The sequence below is a fragment of the Eptatretus burgeri genome, chromosome 16, assembly GCF_056783735.1.
Source record: "Eptatretus burgeri isolate ZD-2024b chromosome 16, Ebu_testis_v1, whole genome shotgun sequence".
NCBI lineage: Eukaryota > Metazoa > Chordata > Myxini > Myxiniformes > Myxinidae > Eptatretus > Eptatretus burgeri.
The window spans coordinates 69,615,419-69,639,807 of NC_140976.1; the positions used below are offsets into that span (position 1 = coordinate 69,615,419).

Below are 24,389 nucleotides of genomic sequence, written 5' to 3' on the forward strand. Positions count from 1 at the left end.
GTACAAGAGTGGAGGAAAGTGCACACAGGTGGATTACATCTTAAGCAGGAGATGCAACCTGAAAGAGATTAGAGACTGTCAGGTGGTGGCAGGGGAGAGTGAAGCTCGACAGCATCGATTGGTCGTCTGTAGGATGATTTTGGAGGTGAGGTTGAGGAAGAGAGTGAGGGCTGAACCAAGGACCAGATGGTGGAAGCTGAAGGAAGACTGTTGCGTGGAATTTAGGGAGGAGGTGAGACAGGTGTTGGATGGTGGTAAAGATGAGTGGGATGATTGGGCAACTACAGCAGAATTGGTGAGGGAGATAGCAAGGAAGGTACTTGGTGTGACATCTGGACAGAGGAAGGAAGATAAGCAGACTTGGTGGTGGAACGAGGAAGTACAGGAAAGTATAAGGAAGAAGTTCCGTGATGTGGCGGGTCGCTTAACCGACCGTGGACGCCAATAACTCAACCGCGTGACCTCGGGTCCTCCTGTCGAGAATTAGGTTACCTAATTAACCACGCAGTTTAACCACCGGGGAATCACGCCCTCGGTACTCCTTATCCGAACCAGATCACTCTACCAACTACGGATCACCTTTCCGGATCGGATGCAGCCGAGCGGCACTGCCAAGGACGTACCCGCCAGAAGGAACGGATTGTTGGGAATAAAGACCCGACTAAACTTAGATCCAAACCATGCTGGACCAATGGAGGAAAAGGCAAAGGCGAGCTGGGAACATTTCTGCAATTATTATTTATTTACAATAAGAGAGGAAAATCATGTGGCACAACAAAAGGTTTATTGGGGGTGTAATGCAGGGAAAGAGGAGAGAGGTGTGGGGTGCAGCAATTTTACAAGCAACTTTCAAAGCAGACACAGTGCAGACTTGATGTGAGATTAATAAAGCAACAATCACAACAATAAAAGATCTTATACAGGCTTACTTAACGGACAGGCGCCAAAACTCTCAGACACATACTCAGACAAAGTAAACCCAAATGTGGAAGGAACTTTTGCAGCCAGCGAGGGAGGGAGTTGAGGTTACAGTTTCTCGGTACCTGAGCGTTTCGGGGGAGGCGTGCTCCGTGGTGCAGCACCCGACAAAAGTTGAGTAGTTCGGTCCACAGCCGCATGAGTGGTAATCGTGTCTGTAACAGGAGCCTGAGTGGAGAAGAGCTGAGTTCAAGGCAGAGAATGGAGCAGAGGACACGACCAGGTAAGAAGCTTGGTTGAGGTCGTGTCAGCGGGGACCAGTACAGTATGAGGGCCGTCGAGGCGAGATGTAGGCATAGCCAAGCCGCAGGAACACTTTCACAACAACAACTTCAATTCTACACTTTCCAACCGACTTCTCACGCCTTCGACCTTCTTTCAACCAACTCCCACCGACTTATTCATTTCGATCTACAACAAAACCCCCGACTTCTTCCTGTCGATCTACAACAACCCCTTCCTCTGAGGATTACTCCGTACTTTATCGATCCCGGAGCTCGGGGAGGAGCCATGGCGAAACCGACGTCATTGTCCGATCCGAGCATCCTGATTGGACCGGCCCTTCATGTGGCCCGCTTTTCTGGGCGGTATTTCAGCCAGACGCTAGTTTGGCCCGCCCATGCCGTGCGTGTTTGGGTTTGGGAAGGTGGATGGTGGTACAGCTTCCATAGCGAACGTCGGGATTTTGCCTCAGAAAATGAGACTCCGGATACAGCGGGTAGACGGTGGTACGCTGTGGCCAGCGAAACGAGGGTAGCAAGCAGATGAATTTACCTCAGTAAAAGGAGGGAATAAAATAGAAGGGGAAAAATGATTTATTAATCCGAACTATAGCCCATCGCAACGCACTCCCTTGTCTTCCCAATAAACATAAGGAAGGGATCTAGCTACACGTATATTAATGGAATAACTGACTCGGGACAAAAGTATTGTTGCGAATTCGCGCCCGCCGGCGTGCGAACGGCCACGTGACTCGAATCGCGGCACGTTGCCCACCGGACGGACAATTCTGTCGTGACCCTCTCGGACTAACGCCGGGAGCAAGTCACGGGTAGGCCTTTCGGCCTCACCACGATCGTGCCAATCGGCCACCCGCATGGGATAGGGTTGTTCACCAAACTCGACCTACCTAAGTACCCACGCGGAGGGTAGACCGGGCGATCGCACCTCGCCCAGGTCGACTCTGGACACGGGCCACTTAAGCGACCCGTTCCGTACTATCGGGATAACCGAGCGGTGTTATCGTAGGCCTCGACGGTTCCGATTAATTATCGGGCGTATTAAGCCCACTACCAACCCTTTACGTGAAGCAAGATGGAGATTCAATTAAACAAAAGACGAAGCGAAACGGGAAAACAGTTCAACATGATGCACATTTATTCCGCGGCACACGGAGAGAACACATATACAATTAAAACAGAATGCACATAAAGCAATTGCAACAAAAGAAACACAACAATGCAGATCTACAACCGACTACACGTACACACGGCAACACTTACACAGTTTTACTTCACCAGACTGGCACCACACACAGACGTTTACACAGAAACAAAAGAAAAAAGCCACCCTCAAAGACAAGGTGGCAGACGGGGCCTGTGGGCCAATATTTGCGCGGGACCTGAAAGAGCGGTCATGTCCGCGAGACCGGGTTTGTCCTACCCGTGTCTTTGTGATGAGCCGCAAATGTGGCAGCGCGGCGGTGCCCCGACTTCGTGCTCCTTCGCAGGTTTCGTTGGCACTGCTTGGAGTGGGGTGGGAACGGGGCCCCCTTTTCGCACTATCTCAGCGCGGGGGAAAAAGGGGGGGGGGGAATTGTTGATGCTCTGGGGAAAGAGGATAGCTGGCTTGCTTGGGTCCCGTGACGAGCGATTCCACCGCGACCTCGTCGCCGACCACCGTCTTCCTTTCCTCGGACCCGAGCTCCTCGGTCTCTTCCCCAATTCTCCTCAGCCAACTGCAGCAAACCACCGGGACGCCCTCGCCTCCCGACTCCACTCCGCGCTCCAAACTGACTCTGCCCAAAACTCTCTCCGCTTTCCTGCCACTCTCCGCTCTTCCAAGGCCGACTCTGCCCAAACCGACTCTGCCGAGACCGACTCGACCCAAACCGACTCTACTCTCTGCCACTCTCCGCTCTTCTAAAACCGCCTCGAACCAGATTCGCCCCGTGCTCGGCGCTTTATAGGCCGGCAGGAGAACCCATATGCAAATTTCTGGATCAGAACGAGCTTGGGGGTGGAGCCACGCTCGCCCATTGGAGGGAGGAAAAGGGGGCATGAATCTCCCCTGATCCTAGAATTTGCATATCTCGATTCTACACCGACGCGCCTGGAGGCGGGGCCAAACCGCCCCGCGCTTGCTGATTGGACGGATCAGAAGTGGGCGTGTAGCACTCATGATCCGAATTCTCCTCAAAGGCTGCATTTTGCACTCGCGGCTCGGCGCGCGTCCCGTATGAGCCCAGAACAGCCTGACGCTCGGTGCTCCCAGATGGTGCGGGAATGGCCGCAGAAGGAGAGAGGTGAAGGTGGTGGGGGGGTTTATGGTGGTGGTTTATGGCCATGGTGCCGTTTGGAATGGCGGTGATGCAATGTTTGCGGGAGCGAGTTGTGAAGGTAAAGATCGTGGCTGTTGGCGTTGTTGTTGTTGTGAAGCGGCGTTGTGATTGGTGGTTGTTGTGTGATGGCGGTTGAGACGTGGTTGGTTCAAAATAAAGATAGAACAGAAAAACGGCTATCTCAAAGGGTCACAGCCCGAATCTTCTTCCTCTTTCGGCTTGCTCCCGCTAGGGGTCGCCACAGCGGACCAACTGTCTCCATTTTGGAAATTCGTTTTGTTGTCCGCTTAGCCTGGTGTTGGCGCAGTGGTAAGGGCAGTGGCTTGGGACCCAAGAGGTCCTGAGTTCAAGCCCCGTTGGGACACTGAATTAATATATGTATGTATATGTATGTATATATATATATATATATATATATATATATATATATATATATATATATATATATATATATATATATATACATATATATATAATGTGTATATATATATATATATATATATATGTATGTATATGTATGTATATATATATATATATATGTGTATATATATATATATATATATATAAATATATATATATATATATATATATATATATATATATAAATATAAATATATATAAACCAAGTCGAAAACACCAGGGGGTTGACTCAGCCTGCCATCCTTCCGAGGTCGGCGAAATGAGCACCAGTTGTACTGGGCCCGGTGTATGCCCCGGTTAGAATAGGTGTACCATATCCCTGTGTGTCGTAAGAGGCGACCAGGGTTGCGTCAGGAAGGGCATCCGGCGTAAAAACCTATGCCAAATCATTATGCGGACATTATGCGGTCACAGCCCGAATGAATCACATTTATTCCCTCTAAACAACGGGTTTGGGGCTAACTACATATGTACTTACAGAGATATCTCACCTACAGGACCTGAATGGTGGTTTGCAAATTTCCTCAACCGCAACAGTATGTTGTATGCATACGGTTCCGAGAACCGAAACAATATATATTCATATAAATATACGTGTGTGTGTGTGTGTGTGTGTGTGTGTGTGTGTGTGTGTGTGTGTGTGTGTGTGTGTGTGTGTGTGTGTGTGTGTGTGTGTGTGTGTGTGTGTGTGTGTGTGTGTGTGTGTGTGTGTATATATATATATATATATATATATATATATATATATATATATATATATATATACACATATACACATATACATATAAATATATATCCTAGGGTTTCCTTAGAAGCCGGTTACCGGCAACCCGCAGCCATCTACTCAGAGAAAAAATGTCAAAGGTTCGCGCCTCCTGCAGCGCCGATTTTTCGATAAATTTTTTTTTTTTTGTCACCACGAAATCTCTACACCCCGTTTTGAAATCCGAGATGAAAACGCATTAGTATTTCGATAAAAGCGGGATTACTTTTACTGTTAGTACTCTCGCCAGGTCGAGCACAACACTGACCTAAAAATAACACAAGCAGCTAAAACACGCCTCCTGCAATAGAGAGACTTTGTGGGCCTCGCAGTTTCAGTGCCGAAACGATGGCATCGAAACGAAAATCCGTTTGACATTGGATTTTCGAAGAAGTCCAAAGACATGGGAGGTAATATAAGCTTCTGGCCATCAGTAATTGGTCTAAACTTGCACTCTCACGAGTGCGACGTTGTTGTTGTTTCACGAAACACGTGTTTCACCTCGTCCATTTTGAGCTTTTGTCAAGTGATGCGGCTCCAAAATACAAGGTCACCCATTGTGCCCTTTTAATTTATGAAGTAATTAGCCTATAAGCTTAAAGCAGCTTTTGTACATGTTATTATTCATGGTTATTTGCGCTGAATATCGCCGTTTATTCACTGAAGTGAAGGCCAAGTATGAGCAGCTGTGAACTGGCCAACTGAATACTGGTATGGCAGGTACATGCATGTACCATCGACTTGCGAGCTTTTCTTGACGTATAACATGATATTGGCAGATAATGTAGGGTGGAAGTTTAACAAAATTGGGATTGTGACTGACGCAGTATTCACACTTCGACTGTTTGATTGGTTGACTGATTGAAGCGAGCTGACATCAAATAAAGAAATCAGAAAACAAGTGAAGTTAAATACATGTTTTTAATTCATTTTCAAACGATAAACTAGTCTAAAGTTATTAGTTTGAGCTGTTTATTAAATCAAAACAAAACACAATAAAATAATAATAAACAATATTTAACAAAGTAAAATGAAATCGAAGAGGGAAAATATGCATAAAATGAATGAAAGAAAATTTACAAATATAATACTTAGCTTCTTGATGCTTAAATAGTTCATCAGATATTTAGGGAGTTGTGAAGTTTAGGTGTTGTCATTGTTTGAGGTGGCCCTCAACTTCTGGCTAATGGTAGGCCCTTTTGAAAAGCTGTTTCTCACAGTGATGAATGCATTTGGACTATTTTCAGTTACTCCACTGCTTAACATCCAAGCAATTTTCATTACATTTAGTGAGTGGGGTGTGGGCCACATTAAAAATGATAGCATAGGAAACTTATCGATTCACAATTTTTCATTCACAAGTATACAGCACATGTACATTTTAATTATTTGCTATTTGCAGAATTCCCTGAACCTCTCCCTGTCCCTCCACCTGAACCTCTCCCAGTCTCTGAACCTGAATCTCTCCCAGTCTCTGAACCTGAATCTCTCCCTGTTTCTGGACCAGTCTGCTCTCCCTCTCCTGTACCAGTCAACCATCCCACTGTAAATCAACCAGCAAACTCTCTCACTTTCTGAATCTGCCAGGACTTAGTCACCCTCTCTGCAAGAAAATCAACTTGCAGTTCCTGATCCAGTGACACCGTCTACTGCAGCCAACTCATTAACATTCTCTGAATTAATCAACTCTGGCATACAGTCTGAATCATCTAGTTCTTTAATGGTAGAAGAAACTTTAACATGTAGCTCCCCCATTAATCTATCTCATGATATCTCCATGTGTAGTGTAAAAGATCTTGATACATCTTCACCTAATGAAGGTCCTGGCCAGGATGTAATCAATAAATTGTTGGGAGAATTATTCTCAGAAGCAGAACGTATCCACACAGTTTACAAATGCCAACAGTTACAATGTTGGAAATCAAGTCATACTGAAATAGAAAGACAGAAAGCGAAATCGAGATTTAGCCATGAATGGCTGACAGATCCAGTTACACACTGTGGCAAAACAGGATTGTATTGGTTGGTTACAGTGAAACCCAACATGGCATGTTTTGTATTCTGTGCAAGAAACATAATGCAGTAAATAAGCAGAAGAAGTCTAGAATTTATAACACAGAGCCAGCCTGTAGATTTAGGAAAGTTGCTTTATTAGAGCACTCTACATCTGAACAGCACAAATCTGCTGTTGTGGCTGAACTGATGCAGAGGGTGTCTGTGTTTGATAAAGAGCTTAAGGATAGAGAAACATTTACTAATGAGGTATTATACAATGCTTTCATGAGCTGTTATTTCCTTGCTAAGGAAGACATTGCTAACAAAAAAAACTGAAGAACTTCATAGAGTTCCTCCAAGTGGTGGGTCTCGCCAATATGAAACATTTCTGCCACCAGTCTAGTCGATCAATCCGAGAGATCTTTATCACAATAGGTAATGTTATGAAAAAAATTGTGACAGACAGTTTCAAAAGCACAATGTTTTGGCTTATTGATAGATGAGGTGACTGACATTTCGGTATCTGAACAGTTGCTTGGATTTGTTAGCTATGTGAATCCATCAACAGCAATGCCACAGGTAGATTACCTTTTTATAAAGGACGTTCTGAAAAACTCTGTTTCAGCAACTGTTTCAGCAGATGCTGAAACTATCACCCAACTTGTTACTGAAAGTCTTGAGGAATGTGGGCTGCCTTTTGACAATCTAAGTAGTTTTGTGTCAGACGGTGGTAGTGTTATGATGGGGGTGAAGAATGGTGTTGCAGCTCGACTGAAGCGGCTTAAGAAAGAAATTATTTCAGTGCATTGCATTTGCCATAGACTTGCTTTGGCATGCTCTGGTGCCAATGATACAGTTAAGTATATTGCCACAATTGAGATTATTCTTGTACAGCTTTGGAGTTTTTTCAACAACTCCCCCAAGCGTATGTCAAAATACAAGAGGAAGTTAAAAGAGTAAATTTAACAAATCACTCAAGAGATAGCATTGTTCGCAAAGTACGTAAATCGTGCCGTACAAGGTGGCTTTCATTGCAGAATAGTGTAGAGGCTGTCTATATGGACATTCTGCCTTTGTTACTGACTCTTCAGCAGTGCAAGGAGCAAGATGCCATTGCCTGTGGTTTGCTAAGTAAGATGAATTCTGTTAAGTTAATTGGGGCAATTTATATACTGAAGAAAATTCTTCCACACTTTGGGGCACTGAGCAAAACATTTCAGAGAGGCACAGTAAATTTTACTAGAATAGAGCCAAGCATTCAGCACACTCTTTGTGAACTAGATAAAATTGTCAGTGAAGGGGAGGTTGTGCAAAATCTGCAGAATGATTTAAAGAAGGGTGGTAGGCTAAAGAGTTGTGAGTTGAAAGTTACAGATTTTGACAGAGATCAGGTTTCTAATCTGCTACAGAAATATGTTCATGCCCAAAAAGAGAATATCCAGGAGAGATTCGCTGAGTCCGATGTCCTCGTCAGCTTCAGTGTATTTCATCCGACTTCAGTACCTGAAGCTGATGACCATGGATTTTCAGAGTATGGTGCAGATTACATTGACTTACTTGGTGGTCAGTTTTTTGAGAAAGCTGGTCAGCAGAAAGTTGTTGCTGAGTGGCAGAATTTTAAGTTTGAATTAAATTCATGGAAAAAACATGTGCCTGCTGAAGTACTTTCGTTAAAATCTAACCTCACACCAACAAAATGGGTACTTAAACAAATCTTATCTAAGAAACAGGAGTACAAGCACTTTTACCCCAAACTGGTAGAGCTTGCAGAAATTTGTATGTCTCTGCCAGTTTCCAATGCATGGCCAGAACGGGGAGCCAGCGCCCTTTAGCGTATCAAGTCAAGAATGAGGTCAGCAATGAAAAAATGACATGCTAGATGCCTTGTTAACAATCTCAATCAATGGTCCTCCAGTTGACTCAAATGATGCCGAACTCCTTATCCGACAATGTGTACTTGACTGGCGTAGCCAAAAACCTCGACGGAAGCTCCCATATCAACGACTTGTTAGTGTACCATCAACTTCGTTTGCATGTCCCCAAATTCTCTTGACTGATGACTTGCCTGTCGAATCAGAATTGTCCCCTCTGACTGAAAATAAAGCAGTGAGACAATTTAATGCAGAAGGCATTTCATCTGATAGTGACAGTGACTCCAATTGTGTTGCTTAATTTGCTAAATGACTATAGGTTAAACACTGTTAAACAGAACTGTAAACATCAGCTTCAAGAATTTACACAGAACATATACAATTTGTTCTTTGCTGGGGAACATTTCTTCAACCCAAATACATTTTAAGTTTACTAACTTTCAATCATTGATTATTCAATTATATATAATGACATTTGTTCATTCCTGCCAGAATAATATCATAAATATGTTGGATAAGTTTGCAACTGAAAATAGATTGTGAATTAATGGTGACTTTGATCCTGAAATTTGGACAACATTGTTTTGAAAGTTGAGGATGTAGAATGTTTGCAACACAAAAATATCTAAAACTTTTTGAATGTGAAATCTCATTTATGAATTAATTTTTCTTTCTATAAAACATATATAGCGACTCAGATTCCCAAAGGACTTGATTTTAATACTAAAGATTGATTGAAATATTGTTTACCGGTATATGAGTTTGTCATTGGTTTGACAGCAGAAATGCAAGATGAGTATAACTCCGAGAATGTTTTGTATAGATATTAAAAATATCACACTTCCTTGATTACTGGAATTAAATAATATCACTATAAGTCTATTACTTCAATCAAACTTTAGATCCTGATGTATACAGAATTTGCTGTGTTAATAGTTTGGTTTGCACATTTTACCCAACATTATTGTAATAATCTAATCCTTCGTGCTCACAGCATTCAAACAGCAAACCCTGAACACTCACAGAAGTGAAATGGAATATGGTTTCCTTAATCAATGCTAGTTCATCTACACTATTATCATGCAACACACTTACTTCAGATTGCTCACTGTACTCCACCATGTGCAGTATCATCTTCCTATTAAGAACTAAGGTATGGCCCAAATGTTGCTAAAATGCCTCTCTTTTAAAGTGCTTAGATACTCCATCTTCCAGACACCTTGGTGTGCCCTAAACCATGGCCTTAAATTAATGAACCCTGTTTAAAAGCTGCTTGAACTAACTATACAGTGTAGCTGAATTTCAGTCAACCAGTCAGTCAGTCAGTCAGTATGTTAATGCAACTACATCCAGTATAGGCCTAACCACCTGTTTTTGTGAAGTTTTCCACCCCAACAGCATGATAATATGAGAACTATTTCATGTCAGAAATCATGCTAGAATGCATCTCTAGCCATCGAGGATCCTCCGGCTTCCAGAGCCCGAGGCGGGCCCTGGACCCCGGCCATGCAGCTGCGCTCGCTTCGCTTGCGGTGATGGTAACCTGCTACTTTTTAATGGTGGCCTCCTACTACAAAAAATAAGGAAACCCCTGTATATCCATATCCATATATATATATATATATATATATATATATATATATATATATATATATATATATATATATATATTGTTGTGGTTACCAGATTCGCAAACCACCATTCAGGTCCCTTAGGTGAGGTATCTCGGTAAGTGCATGTGTAGTTAGGCCCAAACCCGTTGTCTAGTGGGAATACATGTCATTTATGCGAGCTGCGACTCTTCAGGATAGCCGTTTTTCTTTTACTATCTTTATTTTGGACCAACCGCCATGATCACAACCACAACATCAACCACCGACCACAACCACCGCTTCACCACAACCGCCACGACCTTCACGCACACCTCACAACCGTAGCATCGCCACCGTTCTTGCCCCGCTGTGGGTACCGGTGTTGGACTCGTGCAGGGCGCACGTTGAACAGCGTGTACAAAATCACGGATTTTGTGCTTCAAAAACGGATCAAAAACGACACACGCCCACTTTTTGCCGTCCAATCGGTGAGCGAGGGCGGGTGGCCCCGCCCCCAGGGCGATCGATATATGCAAATTTGTGGATCAAAAAGCCTTCACGCCCACTTTTTCTCGGGCCAATGGGGAGCGAGGTGAAAGGTCAAAGGGAGGGGCTCAAAGGCGAAGTTACGGGGGGGATAAAAGGACGGTGTTCGTCAGTCAGAAAAGAGTCGCAAACGAGAACGAGAAGGAGTCGGAACGAAGGAGAACGAGAAGGAGAAGGAGAAGGAGAACCAGAGGAGAGTGCGCAAACGAGAACGAGAAGGAGTCGAGAACGAGAAGGAGTCGGAACGGAGGGGACGAGTGTGGAAGACTGGAGCCCGAAGCCTGCAGTGGCTGGAGAAGCTGAAGAGAGTCGGACACCAGGGGTGCTCGCGTCGGTGCCAGGAGCTGCACGCCCGAGGGAGGCCGGCAGCGCGACCTGGCCGAGGTGGAGACGCACACCAGGGATAATAAAGATCCTCTATACCCCGAGCATCAGCAACCCCCTCCTGTTTCCCCCCGCGCTGAGATAGTGCGACCAAGGGGGCCCCGTTCCCACCCCCCTGCCAGGCACTGTCCACGAGGCCCGCGGGTTGCGGGGCCATCGCCGCTCCGCGTCTCATCACCAGACGGGTAGGCCCGACCCGGTCTCGGCCTCAGGCCTGCCCCATTCTCGGGGGATTTCTTTTCCTTGGTTTTGGGTATGTGTTGTCGGCGCCGTCTGTGAAGTAGAATTGTATAAGTGTTGCCGTGTGCTCGGTAGTCGGTATTAGCTCTGCACTGTGTTTTCACTTTTATATTTGCTTTTTGTGTAAATGGAAGTGTGTTTTCTTTTTTTTGTGTGCATTTGGTGGAATTGTATTTGTGTGCTTCCCGTGTGCCGAGAATAAATGTGCTTTATTGTTGAACTGTTCTCCCGCTTCGCTCCGTCTTCTCCTCCATTGAATCCCCATCTTGCTTCACGTAAAGGGCTGGTAGTGGACTGAATACGCCCGATAATTAGTCGAACCGTCGAGGTCGACGATAACCCCGCTCGGTTATTCTGATAGTACGGGCACCGGGTCGCTAGTGGCCCGTGTCCGAAGTCGACCTGCGGCGAGGTGCGATCGCCCGGTCTACCCTCCGCGTGGGTACTTAGGTAGTTCGGGAATTCTGGCGAGCAACCCTATCCCACGCGGGGGCTGATTGGCTCGATCGCGGTGAGACCGAAAGGTCCACCCGTGACTGGTTCCCCGGCGTTAGTCCGAGAGGGTCACGACTGGATTGTCCGTCCGGTGGGCGACGTGCCGCGGTCCGAGTTAGGTGGCCGTTCGCGCGCCGGCGGGCGCGAAGTGCGCAACACTGGTGTCAGGGCGTGCGCTACAAATTCATCGCCCTCCTCGCGGCAGTGGTAGCGGAGAACAGGAACACGGGCTCGCCTGTCTCCGGCCAAATTTACGGGAATCGGTCCAGGGGTGAGAGACGCGAGCCCCGACTCCGTCTAAATTACCAGGGACGAAATTAACCGTTCAGGAGAAGCAAGATGGAGTCTCAACGCGACGGGGAGCCGGGGGTATTAGAAATGTATATGTGTAATAATGTAGAGTCCATGGTCCAGGATGGAATCCCCGAGCAGGAAATGTTGATTGTGCAGGAACACGGACTCGCCCAACTGAACCCAGGGCCCGAGGTGGGTGCGGCAGCGGCCGCGGTGTATGACACCTCCCCCCCCCCTCTCCACCAAGACCCTTCCCCAACCCTTGCCGAAACGGCTCAGCTGAGTGCATCCAACATGGCCCAGCTATGCGCCATGCTGGCGGCAATGAACGAAAAAATGGATGCAAACACAAATGAAATGAAAAACGAAATGAATGAAGTGAAAACGACGATGGATGCGAATACACAACAAATAAACGAAAAGATGGATACAAAAATGAACGGAATGGGAAACAAACATGAAGGAGGAAATGAAAAAGCTGCGGGGTGAGACGCAGAACATGGGCCGAAGCCTGCAGGCGGGCATGAAGGCCGTGACCGGGAGATAAAAATGGCGACTCCACGTGTGGGAGCAAACGAGCTGGGTGGGGGTGCAACGGCTGACAGGCCCGCGGTGGAGGCGGGTGAAAAAATAATTCGTGGAACGTGTTGGGAGAGGGTCGTGACGATGACCGAAAGGGAAAAATTAAATGGGGAGACCAAAACGTGTGAGACGAGACACGAGGTGACGACAACAGAAATAATAGTTGAGACAAGGGAGGTAAAGGGTGAAGAGTTGGCAGAGACACGGGAGATGGGAACGATAGAGGGAAGACTACACGATGAAGACGGGGTGACGCGCACGCACACACGGAGGTAGTGGAGGACAATGGGGTTGAGCTCGCGGAGCGTGTTGGGACCCGGTGCGAGCACCTGGATGACCTCCTCCAGGAACGAGGGGAGGGAGTATGCCCCCTTGAGGCGAGTCACGACCAGGTGAGTTCGGTCGTGCTTTGCGAGGTTGAGGGGACGAGTGCTGTGGACGGGTGCACGGAGAGCTTGGGGGGTGTAGAGGCCCCGGAGACCCTTGTGGGGACACAAATCCCCAGTGTGGTTGTCCCTGTGTGTGTGGTGCAAGGTGTGAGTGCGGCACCGTGTGTGGAAGCGACCCCACGTGTGAGTGGTGTGGTGGCGATGGTGCCGGAGTACGTGCTTCCCAGCACGCCGTGTGTGGGTGGGGCACGGTGTGTGGAAGAGACCGCGTGTTTGAGTGTCGCCGTGTGTATGAGTGAGGTACCGCGGGTGAGTGCCCCCGCGTGTGTGAGTGAGGCACGGAGTGTGGATGAGGCACAGCAGTTGAGTGCCCCCGCGTGTGTGAGTAGTATGGTTTGTGTGAGTAGTGAGGCACGTGTGAGTGGTATGGTTTGTGCAAGGGAGACCGTGTGTGTGAGAGAGCGGTATGTGAGGGAGATGTCGGTTGGCATGCGGGAGCACGCAGCCACGTCTCCCCGTGTGAATGTGATGGAGTGGACTGTGTGCGTCGTAACACGCAGGTGTGCGTGGGTCGAATGGCGACGACGGCGACAGAGGAACGAAAGCCGAGTAGCGGCTGTAGTTGTTTCAAGGACCGTGCCGGGTTCGCCCAGCAGTGAGCACGCGGTTCGTGCTGTGCAACGCACGAGACCGCCACGTGCTCGCTTGCGAGAGTGAAGTCCCGGTCCGGAAACGCACGCGGTGGATTTGCCGATCCCGCGGACGGACAAAGTTTAGGCAGGTAAACGGATTTGGACCGGACGGGTTCTCCACGCGATCGTGTGTGTTAAGCTCCAACGGGCAAAGCACATGTGTTCGTGTGGGGAACCCCTCGAGACGTGGGGCTTGTGTTTTTTTTTTTTGCGCACGGTGACGTCATGGCTGCACGTGTGGTTGGAATCCGGCAGGAGGGGTATCTCTGCCGGATGGTAGCGTCCAAGGAGGGACGAGGAACACGTGCAGCTGCATGACGTCACGGGCAGGTGTAAAGTGCGCGAGCTCTGAGTTGCCGCGCAGGTGCTGCGCATGGGAAAAAAAAAAAAAAAAAAGCAAGCCTCACTTTCGGGTGTACAGGGTTCCTGGGCAAGGGGTGAAAGACCCCCTTGACCTGGGCACAGGATGGAAACTAGTTAGGGGGAAGGGTTAGCTTAGCTAGACCGACTTCATGGGGCAGGGGTAAGTCCTCATGGAGTCCGTGGAATGGATTAGTTAGAGGGATGATAGCGAGATTTAGGTTGGGAAATAAAATGATTTATTTGGAGACAGTGACAGCCTTTGAATGTGTAGAGGGGACGTAGCTTAGCTACGTAGGTTAAAAGGAACGTGCTGTAGTTTAAGGGACGACGTGGGAGCACGAGTTAGTTAGGGGATGTAGTTAGAAGAATGGTAGAGTTCAGTGGTGTGTGTGTTGAAGAGTTGGTGAGTTATGAGGTGAAGACATGTTGAGTAAATTGGAAGCATGTGCTTGGTGAGTGAGTGAGGCCAGCGGGTCTGTGTGTGTGGAGTGAATGGGGAATGCATGGTGCGATGAGTGATTGGGGGGAGGAGTGACTCCCGCCCAAGGGACCCCGGGGTCAGTGTAGAGTGAGTTAGCTGGGTTAGTCAAATTGAAAAATGGAGGTCGTTTTGCTGTTGGTGGGAAAGTAGGCTCGAGACCCATTTGGAGGGGTGCAGGAGCCCTGTTGACGGGCTTGGGAGCGTGGCTGCGAAAGGTGAGTATCGCTGAGGGTACCCCGGGCACCAGGCTAGTCGGCCGCGGGTAGGGCCATGGGCCCATGGGGGCCGGGATAGAGTAGTGGGCACGGGTGCGCCTGCTTGGTGCGGGGGCCCGGGCGCCATTAGCCGCGTGGGCAGTGTTGTGGGCACGGGTGACCTCGGAAAGGGGCCCGGAGGCCGGCCTGCCACGTGTGCGTTTCAGGAGGAGGTGCCATGGGGGCACTCCCCGGTGTTAGGGAGCTGGTAGGCTCGGAGGCAGTGTAGTGCCCGGGGTGCCATAGCGGGAGATTCGGCAGAGGGTCGTGCCTGCCAAAGGGAGCCACGTGTCCCAGCCAGGAGACCGTGTGAGGGCACGGAGAGAAAATTGGGGCGAGGCCCGAGATTGTGAGGACACCAACACAGGCGACGGAATCTGGGTTGTTAGAACCAATAGTTTAAGCGAGAGGCGCTTGTTGAAAGCCCCGGGGTAGTTTAACAGTTAAATGGTTAGGGTAGATTAGGAGATGTACCCCTCCGCACCATCCATCCCCTCGCTGTCGTTGTGGGCCGCTGGACCCACTTTGGTTATAGATCGCCGAACTCTGGGGAGGCCATTCTGAGGCTTGAATTGGGCCTCGACACAGGACATTAGCTCTCCCTTGTTCCCCTCTGGGAAGGGAACGTAGGGGTTGGGAGTGGGCTAGGTGACAGAATAGGTTAGCCGAACAAGGACGATAAAGGGGGTTAGGGGACGATTTATAGTGGGGAAGTAAAAATAAAAAAAAATAAAAAAAAATTAAGGGGGCTAAATTGGTTTTTCACAAATTAAGGGAGTGGGTATGTACAGTGACAGGCAAAGGCGATAGGTTGGGAGGGAGACAGGTAGGTAGGTCCGAGCCCGCCTTCCAAGTGGCCAGCACCACCGCACTCCCTCCACCAACCTCCACTGAACGGCAAAGGCTGGCCAGCTTCATCTGCTGGCTGTGTTACTTCAAGGCCTGTGCCGGCCCACTTGATCGGCAGCTGTTGTGTTGCTGCAAGGCCTGTGCCGGCCACTTCGTCTGCAGCTGCTGTGCTGCAAGGCCTGTGCCGGCCAGTTCATCTGCCCGCTATGTTTGCCTGCAGCGGCCTTCTTCTGCGGGCTGTGTTTGCCTGCTCACCTTTGCCATGCCATGCACACTGCCCACGTTCACCAGCCCCGTTCAATTTTTGCTTTGCCCCCCCCTGTTCATTTCCATGTGCGCCAGGATCCGCAAGGCAGCAGTTTGCAAGCTGCGAGAACTGCCCTGTTGGCAGCTACAACACGGGCCTGCAGTGGCGGCCCGTGCACCGTGTTTGCGTCCATCCATTCATCCATCCATTCGTTGTGCTCATTGCGTGTGCCACTTGAGCTGGCACGGAGACTGCGTTTGTGCAGCCCATGCACCGTTGTGGTTCACTGCATTCAGTTCAAACCGCTCATGCATCCATTCGTTGTGCTCATTGCGTGTGCCACTTGAGCTGGCACGGAGACTGCGTTGTGCAGCCCAAGCACCGTTGTGGTTCACTGCGTTCAGCTCAAAAGGGAAGGCCTTGGACTGCGTGTGAGCAGCCAGCCACGTTCCCTGTCACCTGCATTGTTTGAGCCAGAGACTGCATGTGGGCAGCCTGGCTCCCTGCTAACTGCTTTTCTTTTGCAGAGTTCAGTGATCCTGGGCCATGGTTTAGTGTAAAATTTGTAAGTTAAGGTTAAGATGTACTGTAAATATGAGTGTGCCCCCGGCATGTATGTCTTAGCGCCGGCAATTTTATTTAAGTCGTCCGTGTGAGTGAGTTTGTTTAGATAGTTACGCAGCCCTCAGGTTATTTATTTTGGGGACACGAATACCATGAATGTCGCACTCAGGGATCCGTAGGTAAAATGTACTAGGGGAAAACTACACATGATGGCACACGAAAATTTGACGACTCGGGACGAGTCTGTAAAAAGGGAAGGGGGTAGTGTTGTGGTTACCAGATTCGCAAACCACCATTCAGGTCCCTTAGGTGAGGTATCTCGGTAAGTGCATGTGTAGTTAGGCCCCAAACCCGTTGTCTAGTGGGAATACATGTCATTTATAGCGAGCTGCGACTCTTCAGGATAGCCGTTTTCTTTACTATCTTTAGTTTGGACCAACCGCCATGACCACAACCACAACATCAACCACCGACCACAACCACCGCTTCACCACAACCGCCACGACCTTCACGCACACCTCACAACCGTAGCATCGCCACCGTTCTTGCCCCGCTGTGGGTACCGGTGTTGGACTCGTGCAGGGCGCACGTTGAACAGCGTGTACAAAATCACGGATTTTGTGCTTCAAAAACGGATCAAAAACGACACACGCCCACTTTTTGCCGTCCAATCGGTGAGCGAGGGGCGACTGGCTCCGCCCCAGGGCGATCGATATATGCAAATTTGTGGATCAAAAGCCTTCACGCCCACTTTTTCTCGGGCCAATGGGGAGCGAGGTGAAAGGTCAAAGGGAGGGGGTCAAAGGCGAAGTTACGGGGGGGATAAAAGGACGGTGTTCGTCAGTCAGAAAAGAGTCGCAAACGAGAACGAGAAGGAGTCGGAACGAAGGAGAACGAGAAGGAGAAGGAGAAGGAGAACCAGAGGAGAGTCGCAAACGAGAACGAGAAGGAGTCGAGAACGAGAAGGAGTCGGAACGGAGGGGACGAGAGTGGAAGACTGGAGCCCGAAGCCTGCAGTGGCTGGAGAAGCTGAAGAGAGTCGGACACCAGGGGTGCTCGCGTCGGTGCCAGGAGCTGCACGCCCGAGGGAGGCCGGCAGCGCGACCTGGCCGAGGTGGAGACGCACACCAGGGATAATAAAGATCCTCTATACCCCGAGCATCAGCAACCCCCTCCTGTTTCCCCCCGCGCTGAGATAGTGCGACCAAGGGGGCCCCGTTCCCACCCCCCTGCCAGGCACTGTCCACGAGGCCCGCGGGTTGCGGGCCATCGCGCTCCGCGTCTCATCACCAGACGGGTAGGCCCGACCCGGTCTCGGCCTCAGGCCTGCCCCATTCTTGGGGATTTCTTTTCCTTGGTTTTGGGTATGTGTTGTCGGCGCCGTCTGTGAAGTAGAATTGTATAAGTGTTGCCGTGTGCTCGGTAGTCGGTATTAGCTCTGCACTGTGTTTTCACTTTATATTTGCTTTTTGTGTAAATGGAAGTGCGTTTTCTTTTTTGTGTGCATTAGGTGGAATTGTATTTGTGTGCTTCCCGTGTGCCGAGAATAAATGTGCTTTATTGTTGAACTGTTCTCCCGCTTCGCCGTCTTTCCTCCATTGAATCCCCATCTTGCTTCACGTAAAGGGTTGGTAGTGGGCTGAATACGCCCGATAATTAATCGAACCGTCGAGGTCGACGATAACACCGCTCGGTTATTCTGATAGTACGGGAACGCGTCGCTTAAGTGGCCCGTGTCCGAAGTCGACCTGCGGCGAGGTGCGATCGCCCGGTCTACCCTCCGCGTGGGTACTTAGGTAGTTCGAATTTGGCGAGCAACCCTATCCCACGCGGGGGCTGATTGGCTCGATCGCGGTGAGACCGAAAGGTCCACCCGTGACTGGTTCCCGGCGTTAGTCCGAGAGGGTCACGACTGGATTGTCCGTCCGGTGGGCGACGTGCCGCGATTCGAGTTACGTGGCCGTTCGCACGCCGGCGGGCGCGAAGACCGCAACAATATATATATATATATATATATATATATATATATATATATATATATATATATATATATTTACGTATATGCTGAATCAAACCCCCAAACTTGATGAGGTAGGTCAGGTCAGATCAGGTGTGGGAGGATGCGCTGGAACAGCGCATCGTTGCGTCCACTTTCCACCGGTACTCCAGGGGACTCCGTCTCGCCATCCCCCAGGCAGATGCCTGGCCCATCCCCGTCTTCTTCAGATGCTGATCAACCCACTAAACCACGAAGCACGTGGTCAGCCCATTGGCCTCCTTCACTCACGAAGCTTCCTCGCTGAGAGAATCTGGCGAGCAGGATCAGCGTCAGGAAAACGAGCCACATCTCCACACAGCCGCAATTGATACTCACGGACTATGCAGGTAACAAATCTCATTTGAGTCTCTTTCAGGAACCGCTCATTGGATACAAAGTCCGACCAGCGATACCCAAGGATTCTCCGAAGAGACCTGGTACCAAAGGAATCAAGTCTCCATTTCAGTTCCCTGGTCAGAGTCCAAGTCTCACATACATAGAGCAAGACTGGAAGCACCAAGGGCCTGATGACTCGGACTTTCATCATCCTGCAAAGGTACCGAGAGCGCCACACCAAATGATCCAATGAATCCATGACTCCCCCAAGCCCGGCCCAGATGTCTGCAGACCTCTGGCTCACACCCAGCAAGGACCTGAATACCATTGCCAAGGTAAGTGAATCTCTCCATGACCTCAACAAACACACCACAAACACAAGACAACAGCATCCAAGATGGTATTGAAAGCCTGGATCATGGTTTTGACTCTGGGAACCCATAATCACAGCAGCTCCAACTCCTCATTCAACACCGCGAGGCTCCCAAAAGGATATCCAGTCTCCGAGAAGAGGATTGCATAATCTGCGAAATCAAGGTCTGAGATCTTGACATTTCCAAACAATGCACCGCAGCTTGCTCTCTCCGACATCCTCCCCATAATCCAGTCCATACAATGTGCTGAAAAGTGTGGGGGCCAGTACACACCGCGACGAACTCCAGTAATAACTGGAAATAAGTGAGAGATGGTATCACCACATCTCACAGCACTGAGTACCAGAGTGTAGTTCAGAAATCAGATTGATTCGTTTTGGTGGCACCCCCTGAAGACAAAAAAATTCCCCAGAGAGCATCCCAATTCACTGAATCAAATGCTTTGTGGAGGTCAACATAGGCTGCAAGCAGCCCCTGCCAAAACTCTCATCTGTGTTTGGTGAGGAGCTGAAGGGCAAGGATGCGTTCAATCATTGACCTCTTTGGTGTAAAGCCTGACTGCTCAAGCATATGGTGGCAAACCCTATCAAGAATTATCCAAGCAAAGACCTTGCCAGGCACTGAGATCAGCATCCTCCCTCGGTTGCAGTCCTGGAAATCACGCTTCCCTTTCCAGAGGGATGTCAAGGCCCTTCCTTCCAGTCAGTTGGGTATGCCTGTGTTCCAGGCAGAACACAGAACTTCATGCAACGACACGAGTACAGCATTTCCACCAGCCTTGAGAAGGTCAGAATGGATGCCACATATCCCAAGAACTTCACCCCATTTCAACCAGTTCACCGCAACCTGTGTTTCCACAAGTGAAGGTGGATCACAGTTGAGTGCAGGGTCAGCAATAGGGATAGTAACACCCCTGACATCCAACTCGACACCTGGTGGAGCAGCCTGAGACAGCCGCTCAAAGTTACCAGCCCAGCAATCCTTTACCTCGGACTCCTCTGTCAAGAGCCCACCACCCTCCGCTCTAACTGCAATACACCGAGGGATGGGCTTGGAGGAACGTGATGTGTGAATTCCCCTGTAAGCAGGACGAGAATCACTTGATCACCACAGGTGATGCTCTACCCCCTCACTAGGGTGTTTCACAAAATTTATTTTCACAAAATTTTGCCAGATCGCTTTTTGTCTTGTTCCAATTGGCATTGTAAACATCTGTACCAAAAATGGAGTCAATTGCTGCACATTTAGGGATGGCACACTTTTTCACAATGTTGACATTTTTTTCTATTTTCAGGAATAATGGCATCAATAAAGAAATGTAACTTGCTCGAGAAGCCTCTTCTACCTTCCATTTTAGGAGCTCGTCTTCCCTCAAAGTAGCAAGTGCTACTCCACCTCCTCTATCATATTGAAGAGGGGAAGGCATTATCAAAGGCCACAACAGCAACAATGGATGAAGTAAAGAAGATATGGGAGAGAGCCAGTTTACCGACAATGACGGATGCCAATCTTCGAAAAAAGATCAAGAAGCTGTTTGCGGAGTACAAGAAACTAATAAAAGAGAAAAACAGAGAGACGGATGGAGCTCTTTTACGTTGTGAAACTTGGCTAGGGGATCTTCAGGACCTCTTCGATATTGCTGCAGCAAACATATTCGACCTGAAGATCCCCGAAGAAGACAAAGAATTTCTAAGGCGCCAAAGAGAAGACCGGATGTCATGCTCTTTTGGATGTGTAGACAAGGTTCAGCAAGGGAAGGATAAGAGAAATAGGGCAAGAGAAGCTGAGAGAAACGCAAGAGCTGAACACAGTGCAGAAACAATGGCAAAACAGAAGTGTATCCGAGGTACTCACACACTATCTCGATTGAGGGAAGAAGTTGGACAAGATTCATCAACAGCCTCTGAAGATGGTTCAGACGAAGAGTTCGCTTACAGGACAACGCCTGCCAAGCCCAGCCATATCTCACATGCAGGATTAAAGAAGCGAGGCTCATCTGAAGTACTTGTTGCTTCATTGACAACAACATGGGACAGAGAAAGTCTATCCAATCGTCAGGCTGCTGCATCCTTCATAGTGACAGCAAAGAGCTTGGGACATGATGTTAGCAATTACTCAGTAAGTTCCGCAACTGTCCATAGAGCTTAGGTTGAGCAATAAAAATTGTGGAAAAGTGTGCCACCCTTTACTGGTGTCCTATTGGCTCAATTTTTGGTACAGATGTTCAAAATGTCAATAGGAACAAGGCAAAATGAGATCTGGCAAAATTTGGAAAACTTTTACTCATACCATTATATTGTGAACCACCCTACCCCTCACAGATTCCTCGCACATAGACATCCTTGTCCACCCTCAGCGCACGTACAGTTTTACACCTCAATTCCCTGAAAAGCTCAGCTCTGCCATTAAACCTGGTCCTGCGACTTACGTCAATGGTATCCAGTGTTCCTTGAGAGACAAGCTTCTTCTTCGCCCACCGGTGAGTTCCATGACATCCACCGGCAACATCAAGAATGGTTGTCTTGAAGGCACTCCAAAACTCTTCAGGATTCCCCAAAGCACCCAGACCGCCCAAATCCCCACTCAACCTGTTCGCAAACTCCTCAGCTGCCCTCTCATCCTTGAGTTTGTCAACATCCAGCCTCGGCAGGGATGGTACCATTCTCCCAGATTTAAGCTGCAACTTCAGTGTTGCTACCACAAGCCTGTGGTCAGTATTGAGAAAAGGAACACTCTGGTAGACCCTGCAGTTCTGGATCATCCTCGAGCGACCATCAACGAGCACATGGTCAATCTCCTTTGCCACACCGCCAGCGTTGGAATACCAAGTCCAGCGATGAGCCTGTGGGTGCTGAAACCATTAAACAGCCACCCGAAGTCCATGACTTCTTGCAAAGTCAAGGAACTTGGTGCTATTCTGGTGCACAGTTCCAGACCCATGGGGACTAACACACGTCTCATAACCATCCCTACCAGTTCCAGTTGATGCATTGAAATCCCCCAAAACTAGAAGTGCATCTTGCCTGGGGCATAATCAACCACAGAATTGAGCGTGACATAGAATGCGTCCTTCACGTTGAGATCACACGCCTAAGTCAGAGCAAGTACAGAGACCAGGGAAATGACACCCAAGGAGTGACAAATCCTTATTCTCATAATACGCTTGTTGACCGGTGTTACCTCATGGAGTCAGCTTATTTGACAAGGCTGCAGCAACTCCTTGGGCAAGGCAACCATGAGAGCGACCAAACCAAGAGTAGGTGTAACCACCCACCATTATCTCGCTACTTTCCGGTCTCCGAACCTCAAAGAGTGCTGCAATACCAATATTAAAACGCGTGAGATCAGATGATAACAGAGACAGGTGATCATCCTCTATTTGGATGACATTTCAGGCACCCACCCAAAGGGACCGTCTAAGGTTAACCCAAGGAGAACGCCGTCTGGTGGACGACACCTCAGCATCACCCTGACACACACGACCGCAATCTGACCCGGGAAGATTACCCCATGGTTTTCCTCCTATCAAAAAGTGAGGGCCCCGAAGGCTTTGCCCCAATCCCATCATTCGGTGAGCTTCCCTGTGGAAGGCACAGCAGGTACTCCCACGGAGTGGGGTTTCAATTGTCTTTGCGTTTTTGTGTTTTATGGAATGTAGGGTTTTACGGTAGCTGGAGTGCAAATCCTGCCACCAACTTCTGAAAGAAAAAAAAAAGTAAACAAATTCAGGACGACGTCTACAGACACAGTTGGGCACTAGATATGGATGGCCGTTGGCTCACAAAGAGCTCCTCCACCCTTTGACAAGGTTAGTTATTAATCCTGCTGGGTGTCCATATCGTGCAAACTCCTCACCAAGAAACCTGATGGTGGAGATGGTTTAGTCGCCAACACCCGACCATGACACTGGTTTACCTGGGAGCTGTGGCACGTCACAGATCGAGTCCCATCGCAGCACTTGCTGCACGACCTGTCAGCAACGTGTCGCCTGCCACGCGAGCACATTGTCTCTGCCCTGGTGATCACCAGTCAGGTTTGCAGCCAGGAACATTAGCCACCTGAGTTTAATGCTAGTTTAGCCACCTGGGTTTCATTGATGAGGTGAGAGCCGATTGGTTATTCCCTCCAATCACAGACGAGAGATGTAGGTGGGTCTTCGTTTTCATATATATTTAGAGTATATAAACTGCATGGCCAAAAGTATGTGGACACCTGCTCATTCATATTACTGCCCACGATTTTGGAATGCAATGTTGGAGTTGGTCCCCCCCTTTGCTGCTATAAGTCTCCACTTTTCTGGGAAAGCTTCATGACATAATCACATGATGTGATACCCGGATCAAAAAGAATATGCACGTGTAAAGATGAGATACAATACAAATAACATCTTTTTCATGGTGACAAACAGCACAGTGCATAGCTCTACTTGCTTATGTTTCATTAAGTGTTCTGTCATAGTACAAAGTGTGACTTGTACACGCTTAAGGATGTATTCTATCCATAACAAGGATAAAGCAGCTGCGGGATTCTGCTCATCTCATCAACAGTTGACACTGCAATTGACACCGCATCCCAAAATAATAGTACAGCACAATGCACACAACATATGACCTTTTAAAAAAAGATAGCTGTAATGACCATAAGAGATTGGAGAATAAATCAACCCTCAATAAATTTTCAGAGGCCTAAAAACAAAATTGTAAACTTTTAGTGGCATGACAAGCAAATACCTTTTTAGCTGTGGATAATATGAATGTTTATTGGTCCCAGTGCTGAGAGTTAAATCCTTGCAGGTTGGAAAATTTGATCCAACAAGATACAGTACAGTACAACGAATTGATAACAGCACAATCCATTATACGCAACTTCACTCTAAATATATGCGTGGTGTTGGCTTAATGGTTGGAGTGGTGGGTTTGGGATCGTAGGATCTTGAGTTCAAATCCCCCTCATCTGTTTAATTAATACCAGGTTGGGTTGACTGCCTGTCATCCTTCAGAGGTCGGCAAAATGAGTACCAGCTTGCTGGTATCCTGCGTCAGAGTGGCGACCCGTCCAGGATTGTGCCTAATAGCTAAGAAG

The 24,389-nt window shown here is 48.4% G+C and overlaps 1 protein-coding gene across 8 annotated transcripts in view; it reads right to left on the minus strand.

Annotated features, from left to right (window-relative positions):
* The window catches only part of LOC147011264 (RIMS-binding protein 2-like), a 206,291-nt gene that overhangs the window by 176,965 nt on the left and 4,937 nt on the right, over window positions 1-24,389 (minus strand). The gene's annotated exons all lie outside the window — the stretch shown is intronic.